The 8,755-nt window shown below is 42.9% G+C and overlaps 1 protein-coding gene across 2 annotated transcripts in view; it reads right to left on the minus strand.

Moving 5' to 3' along the window:
* Pag1 (phosphoprotein membrane anchor with glycosphingolipid microdomains 1) overlaps nt 1–8,755 on the minus strand; it is a 149,495-nt gene that overhangs the window by 61,035 nt on the left and 79,705 nt on the right. The window lies entirely within an intron of this gene.

Raw genomic sequence — 8,755 nt, forward strand, 5'->3', positions numbered from 1 at the left:
TAGTCAGAATGGCTAGGATAAAAAACTCAGGTGACAGCAGATGCTGGAGAGGTTGTGGAGAAAGAAGACACTGCTCCATTGCTGGTGGGATTGCTAGCTGGTACAACCACTCTGGAAATCAGTCTGGTGGTTCCTCAGGAAATTGGACATAGTACTACCAGAGGACCCAGTAATACCACTCCTGGGCATATACCCAAATGATGCTCGAACATATAACAAGGACACATGCACTGCTATGTTCATAGCAGCCTTATTCATAATAGCCAGAAGCTGGAAAGAATCCAGATGTCCCTCAACAGAGCAATGGATACAGAAAATGTGGTACATTTACAAAAGGAAGTACTACTCAGCTATTAAAAACAATGACTTCATCAAATTCTTAGGCAAATGGATGGAACTAGAAAAATATCATCCTCAGTGAGTTAACTCAGTCACAAATGAAGACACATTTTATGCACTCACTGATAAGTGGATATTAGGCCAACAAAAGTTTGGAATACCCAAGATACAATTTACAGACCACATGAAGCTCAACAAGATGGAAGACCAAAGAGTGGATGCTTCCATCCTTAAAAAGGGGAACAAAATACTCAAGGGAGGAAGATACAGAGACAAAGTGTAGAGCAGAGACTGAAGGAAAGACCATCCAGAGACTGCTCCATCTGGGGATCCATCCCATATACAATCACCAAACTCAGACACTATGGCAGATTGCTAGAAGTGCTTGCTGACTGGAGCCTGATACAGCTGTCTCCTGAGAGGCTCTGCCAGAGCCTGACAAATACAGATACAGATGCTCACAGCCAACCATTGGATTGAGCGAGGGGTCCCCAATGGAGGCGTTAGAGAAAGGAATAAGGAGCTGAAGGAGTTTGCAACCCCATAAGAAGAACAACAATATCAACCCACCAGACCACCCAGGGACTAAACCACCAACCAAAGAGCACACATGGAGGGACCCATGGCTCCAGCTCCATATGTAGCAGAGGACTTGTGGGACATCAATGGGAGGAGAGGCCCTTGGTCCTGGGAAGGCTTGATGCGTCAGTGTAGGGGAATGTGGGGGGCAGGGAGTCAGGAGTGTGTGTGTGTGTGTGTGTGTGTGTGTGTGTGTGTGTGTATGAGAGCACCCTCATAGAAACAGGGGGTGGGGAATGGGATAAAAGGTTTCCAGAGGGGAAACTGGGAAGGGGGATAACATTTAAAATGTAAATAAATAAAATATCCAGTAAAAAAAAAAAAAGAATTGATGTTTCGGTGCTCAGACATCAATTAAAGTCTGGCAAAGAATTAGGAAAACTGAGGTTTTAAGAGAAATCTGATGACTATTTTTAGTAAATTGACATAGTAAAATTCACACTAAAAGGTAACATTAAATTGATGTGTAAATGAGCCTAAAGGATAATAATCTGGTTATATGGTATTATTTTATATATTTTGAAATGGATACATAAATTTAATGAAGAGTATCTTAAAATTATTATTGTGTTTGAGAAACATTAAGATTTGAAAATATTATAAACAGTCTACAAACATCATGGAAATATCATTACTGAAAGATTTTTCTCATTGTATATGAAATTAGCATTTTTAAAAATTAATTATTTTATTTATTTACAATCCAAATATTGTTACCCTCCTGGTCCCACATCCCAGAATCTTCATGGTATACCCCCTTCTCTTTGTCCTCTGAGAGGGTGCTCCCCCCTCACTCCCAGTGCCTCATCCTCGCCCCATCCCTATAGACTCCCTACACCTCCTCTGACAACTTCCCCGACCCCCAGGTATCCCTGTTCCCTGGGACATCAAGTCTCTACAGGATAATGCACATTCTCTCCCACTGAGGCCAGACAGGTCAGTCCTGTGCTAAATCTGTGCTGGTGGCCACTGACCAGCCCATGTTTGCTCTTTATACTAAGGTTGGACATTAATAATAATAAAATGAACATTTTCATAATGTTTGATTTCAAAGGGTTTTTCCTATTTTGATATTTTTAAAATTTTTCTTACTGATTACATAAATTCTCTCATAGAAACAGGGATATCTTTTTTAAGTAAACTGATTATTAGACAATTTATACAGACATATAACACATCTTGAATACTCTCACTCTATGTATAATGTTTTTTAATATATTACTTAATGTTTCTCTAACATTTTTGTTTTTCTACTATGTTTAATTTCCAAAGATTATTTTGAATTATTTGAAACATAATTTAGTACTCAAGCATTAGAAGCAGGATCCGGAGTTATGGACAATATTCAATATGTTTTAATGATATTCTTAGGGTAGTAAAGGATATGAAAAGTTGAATGAAATATCTTGATGTATCATTCAATTCTTAAAATACTCAATATGGTTAGGATATTTAATACAAAATAGAAATTTCAAATAATAAAACATTTTAAGGAGAAAAAAAAAAGACTCATTTGAACACACCTTGGGAGGGTCTGGGTTGAGATGAGACCCCAGGAATCAGGTGAGGGACGGAAATGGCCACATGTTATCTGCTGACACATCACTGTCAGCTGAGGGTGCTCTTGAAGGTGGTGAGTCACAATGCAGCCAGGAGCTCAGTCTCCCAGTGAGAGGGTACTGGGCCTGGTGGGAATCCTGTGCAGGCATCTGTGGTGCAGTGTGTCACAAGGGCCATGAAGGAAAAGTCTGGAATTTTGTTTCTTAACGATCACTATCATGTGCCTACTTTAGACAGAAGAAGAGTATAAATTATGTTTCTACAGAGTCAGACAAAGGCAGTGTTTCCAAACACAATGACGTAACATACTGCGCATGCCTCTGTGGAAGTGATCGTACGTTTATAGACCCTGCTCAGCAGGCTCCGGTATGGTCCAGGGGCCCCGATGATGGTAGGCTACAAGCACGCTAAGACCAGATTCCACAGCTGCTGGATGCCAGTGCTGACTCTGCTCTTGTCGCTCACGTTCTTACCTACTCTGAACTCGTGTTTCATCTCCAGTTAAATGGGCATCCTAACAATCACAACAGGGTAGCTATGCACACTGTCCCTTTCCAGGAGCCATGATGCTTCTGTTAAACAAGAAAACACGGTTCAGACAGACTTTAGGGTCGCTTCCTTCATATACATTTCTCTTCGCAGTGGATAAGGATGACTTGCACCAATGTTCACACAGGACCCTTACTCTCCTCCCTTCGGAACAGGATCTAGCAGCCTGTGAGTTCCTACCCCTGTGCCTTTTTTGATGAGCTGAGCTCACATGTGTGGAGAGCCAGGAGTCAGCGACAGTGACACTGCTCAGGCCTAGAGTCCAGTGGTTCTGGGGCCTTCAGACTCACGGGAAACCAATGGGTTTCTCTTGGATGCCAGAGTCAATGATGGGCCAGCAGGTCCTCTGTAGATATCCTTGCCACCCAAGCAGAACCTCCACAGATCTCCACAGACCTCCCCCGACACAGGCAGGAGTCCCTGGCCCAGCCTCTCTCAGATGCCCTCATACAATGCCATATTCTATCTTATGCCCTCAGCAATCCTGTATATTTATATAAAAATTTTATATTAAAAACAGGCAATCTAAAATGCATCAATTGGAATAAAAAAAGGAGGAGAAGGTTGAAGAGCTTAGTTATTTTTACTGGTATGTTATTCAGTCCCACACACTGTCATATCAACGTACTCCTCTGTCTTCCGTCTAAACTCATCCATCACCATCATCAGTATCTCCGTGGTTTGTGATAGTCAGGATCGAAGCAGATCCTCGCGCACATGAGGCACATTGCTGTCGCTGCGTGTTAGCTCCCGGCCTCCTTTGACACAGGCCAGACTGCAGAGACTCCTTCTGAAGTTGGGGTCTTTAAAATTTTGAGCATTCTCTGTGTCCCTTGCACCGCAGGTGACACCCTCTCTGTGTCCCTGCCATACACTGATTACCCTCGGTAGCAGATACTCCCAAGAGCTCCAAGCTAACACTGCCGGCACTGATAGGAGTTGCCTATGTACAAGGAGCAACCCTCGAGGCTATCTGGCGCTCGCAGGATGTCTTTCTGAATTCCTAGGACTGAAATGCTTGATGCCACAGCTTAGATGGGCACCCTGCTCTCATAAGGACCTTTATGCCGTACATGCATAATGCAGCGTGAAGAGAGGAACCAAGGAAAAACGTTTTCCCAAATTATAACTTGCATCTTGGTAATGAGAAGCTATTAAAATGTATTTTAAAAAAACCCCTAAGCTGATGTGTTTCTTAGAATTCGGAGGTTCCCACTGCTCTGCTCTGCTCCCATTCTGTATGCACAGCAGAGATTCCTGCCAAGGCTATTACAGTGAGCAAACAATGTCCTCTCTGTCAGAGCCGAGAATGAATAGTATCACAAAATTCTCCTCCAGCGTACAGCCTGCACTTCCCCCAACCCTTGTGAGAACAGCCAGGGAGGGGAGGCCAGGAGCTGGCTCTTCCTTGCTGGCTTTCCAGAACGCCAAAGGTGGAATAATGCCAGCCACATACGATCTAATCAGAGAAAAGTAGACAAGGAGATTTTAAATCTAGTTGTGTATTGTTTCATCCCTGCGGATGTGAGTACACAGACCTTTTTTTTTTTTTTTTTTTTTGGTAGGGAAAAAGGAAGTGCTTTATCAGATAAAAATCTCAGGGCCCTTTGCTAAAAACTAAACAGCAAAAGAGGAACTTCATAGAAATGATGGAACGGTTTGTGTTCGGGTCCTAGGAGTTGAGTCCCGAGTGCTGAAGCTGACCATGGGCTCTACTGCTGCCTTTAAGCCTTGGTGCCAGCTAAGAATATGATTCACAAAGGGAGAGCCTGGAGCTATTCCCGTGGACGTGCAAGGCGAGGGTGGCCCACTCCACTAGGATTCTGAGGTCTTGCCTGTGTCTCTCCCTCAGCTCCTCTTTAGAAACGGTGTTAAGGACATTATTTTCCAAAATGAGACATTTATAAAGCATTTTGTATGAACCACCGAGAGTCTAACTTAGTGTGCATTTTCAGAAAAAAAAAACCCAGAGATTTCTTAATTTTTTTTTCTTGTTTGTTAAGTCTTGGTGCAAAGTGTAATGGTCCAGGACCACCTGTATGACTCGTATAGAACAGATCCTTTATTTGACCTCTAGTTAGAATCCCTCAACTATTTCATCATGAAGGAATGAGTGCTATTTTCAGCCTGAACACTAGGGCTCTCTTCCCTCCGTCTTTTCCCACACACTTGCTGACCAGTCCCATGACCTCTGGGGTGAGATGGTGTTCTTTATACATTTCATGAGGCTGCAGGCGGAAGCCACAGCCTCCCTTTCTTCTCTCTCCCCCTTTCACTCAGCCCTAGTCCGCGCCAGACTAGGGCCGTCCAATCTCGGTGCGGTCACACCGTCGTCTGAAACCACAAACCGTGTGCTCCCCTCCTTCCTATGCTGGCAATATTTACCCTGGAGAAACGGTTGTCCGGAAAAGTATGTCTAAGTTCTGAACTGTGTTGTGTTCTTATGCCGAGATTCTCTCTTCCTTCTTGGCCTGTAACCAGGAAGAAAGAAAGACAGCCTGGGGGCAGGGAACGCATGTGGATAGGCTGTGAAAGACACTTGCTGGCTTGCTGTAAAAAAAAAAAAAAAAAAAAAAAAAAAAAACGCTGGCCTGTGGGGCAGACACTGAGCTCCACAGCCCTTTAAAAAGAGGCCGCGCAGTTTTAACTCCTACACCCGTGAAAGTGCTGGTGGCACTCAAAGCATATACATATTTTTTCCTCGGAAATAACAGCCGTGTTATTATTGGATCAAATATAAATCAATTTGCTCGGTTTTCCTCAAAGTCTTTCCAGTTTGTGACAGATAAATCTGTAAATTACCATATTACAGTTACCTACGTTTGAGATAAAAACTCAGTATTTATATGGAAGGAACATTCCTGCTTCTGGCACGGTAAGCCATGACTCAATGGACACTTTGCCATAGAAAGGAGGCTGTAGTGGTGTGCTCTGACTATCAGGACCCACGGGCATGTGGATATAACCTGTTCTTGTTCCATCTTCACCCCACTGTGGAAATGAGAGAAGGCAACTGTAGGGGGACAAGCCCCTCATCTCTCCTGACTCATCAGCTCCCACATCTGGTCACTGGCCCAGCCCTTCTCCCACCTTGCATTATTCCTCTCCACCCTAGTTTACATCCTACAACAAATCTCATCTGTCCTGAATATTTAGTGTATTTAAAAAAAATATTTATATGTGTGTGAGCAAGTGTGTGCCTGTGTGTGTGCATGTCATGTGTGAGTACATGGCATGTGTGTGGGTGGGTGCTAGTGGAGGCTGGAAGAGTCTTAGAGCCTCCAGAGCTGGAGTTACAGGAACTTTGAGGCACCAGACTCAGTCTTCTAGAAGAGCAACAAGCACTCTTATTAAGAACCTGCCTCTCGCATGTGTAGAGGATTGCAAATTCGATCATCAATAGGAGGAGAGGACCTCAGCCCTGTGAAGGTTCTGTGCCCCAGTGTAGGGGAATGCCAGGGCCAATAAGTGGGAGAGGGTGGGGTGGCAGGCATGGGGAGGGGGGAGGCAACAGGGGTTTGTTCTTGTTGTTTTTGTTTGTTTCTTTGTTTTTTGGAGGGGAAACTGGGAAAGGAGAAATTTACAGGTAAATAAAGAAAATATCTAATAATAAAAAAAAAAGAATCTGTCTCTCTAGCCCCGGACACGCCGTTACACATGACGCCATGATGGGGTCGGTGATGGAGGGAGAAGAGCAGAGTGAACAATGAAGGCTGAGTTTATTCATATTCTAGTGAATATGAATAATGAATTATAGTTGCTGTCTAAGACCAGGACTTCTCAATTATTTTAGCAGACTGAGGTACAAATTTTATTATGTTTTGTTTTTTAACATTTAACCGTGAGCAGAATGTGAGCCACCCAGCTGTATATTTATGGCTGCTCTTTGGATGTATCATAATTTCTGAGTGTGGCTTTCTTCTGCTGCAGAATCAGATGTTGCATCCTATTAAGATACAACCATCTTTTCCCTGCCAGTTGTCATGTGAGAAAGGTTGCCTTTTGCTTGCAATGCATTCAGCTACATTGTTATTTTCTTATTTTAAAAACAAATCTAAAAATATCAGGAGACACACAATCATGGGTTGTCTTCCTCTATCCCAACTCCAGGTCTTTCTGTGTCAATCACACAAAGTGGGAGGGCCAGGCTTCGCTGGAGAAGCACTCCTGGGTAAATGAACTCCATTGTTCCACACTTTCATTCCCTTTCAAGTCAGGCCTCCTTCTAGGCTCCTGCATTTACATCTATTTAGATGTAAGTTCTAATCATAAACCTCTTGGCTTCTCTGTCAATGCCCAAGCTCAGAAAACTCTTAAATTAGTCAGAAAGATGAACAAGATTTAATCATCCAAGGCCAATGGTGTCACATCAGGTTTTTTGTTTTCTTTTTAATGTCAAATTCTATCAACACATATTAGAAACAGTATTTTGGGGCTGGGGATGCTGCGGTAGAGCACTTGTATGACATGTTTAAGGGTCTAAGTTTAGTCTTTGTATCACGCATACAGTCAAATAAAACCAACATTCATTTTCTATTCCTAGATGTGAGTGAAGAGCATGACTTAAAGTTGAGCAGTCTGGAGCAGTGTAGAACTCTGCCTTGTCAGAATAGCTAGAGCAGGAGGTTAGAATATTCCAGGGGGAAAAGGTAATTGAGGCAGTGTGCTGTTACTACAAAGGCAGACAGACATACTGATTGAATCGGGCAAAATTTACCACCCATCCAAGCAAACCCATATACTTATATTCCTTTATTTATACTGTCAATTGCCTTTTAACAGAGGTGTGAATATTACTCAGTAGAGAAAGAACAGTCACTTTAGGAAACAGGGCTGAATAGGTAGTAGCCACATATAGAAGAAGAGAGTGAACCCTGAACTCACACCATACTAAAGATAAGTTGAAATGAAAAAATATAAGAGGTGAAACCACAGAAACTATTTAAAAAAGGAAACAGATAAATCTCCATGAGCTCAGATCTGGCCAAGGAAGCTACTGATAGGATGCCAAGTACACAATCAATAAGATATAAAGTAAAAACATGTGACTTTTAGAAAACAGTATACATATTAAAGATGACATCCTAAAGAGAAGCAATGCAAACCACCTGAAAAAGGGATTGTAGCCTGAGTAAATAAACACCTCTTAAAACTCATTAAGATACCCAATCTGAATGAGCAAAGAGTCTGAGTACGCATTTCTCCAGAGGAGAAATAAAATAGCCATTAAGTGCACACGTGGCCAACGCCATCAGCAAAGAAGTGCAAGTAGAAACCGCAGCGAGATGCTACTTCACACCCTCCAGCTCAAACAGTAATGCGTGCCGGCAAGGAGTGAAGAACCCAAACTCGCAGACCCTCGGCTAAGAGTGCAAGATGACCATCAACCTTCCAAACAGTCTAGATGCTCTCAGGAAGTGCTAACCTTAGAGCTATCACGGGTCCACTCCTAAACACGTACACAGAGAAGCAACCACAGAAACTCCCCAAAGCACAGAGGTCCATAGAGCCATGATTCACAACAGCCAAACCCAGAAAGAACCCACGTGTCCATCAACTGGTGAACAGAAACTAAATGGCAAACACATACAGAGTACTAATCACATCCAGGGTGGGGTGTCACATTGACACAGGGTCAACATGGAGGTACTTTGAACACACGGTGAGGGAAAGAAGCTGGGGATTCTACATATAATGGGATCCCATTGACCAGAAATGTCCACAAATG

This window comes from Mastomys coucha, unplaced genomic scaffold, assembly GCF_008632895.1.
Source record: "Mastomys coucha isolate ucsf_1 unplaced genomic scaffold, UCSF_Mcou_1 pScaffold17, whole genome shotgun sequence".
NCBI classification, from domain to species: domain Eukaryota; kingdom Metazoa; phylum Chordata; class Mammalia; order Rodentia; family Muridae; genus Mastomys; species Mastomys coucha.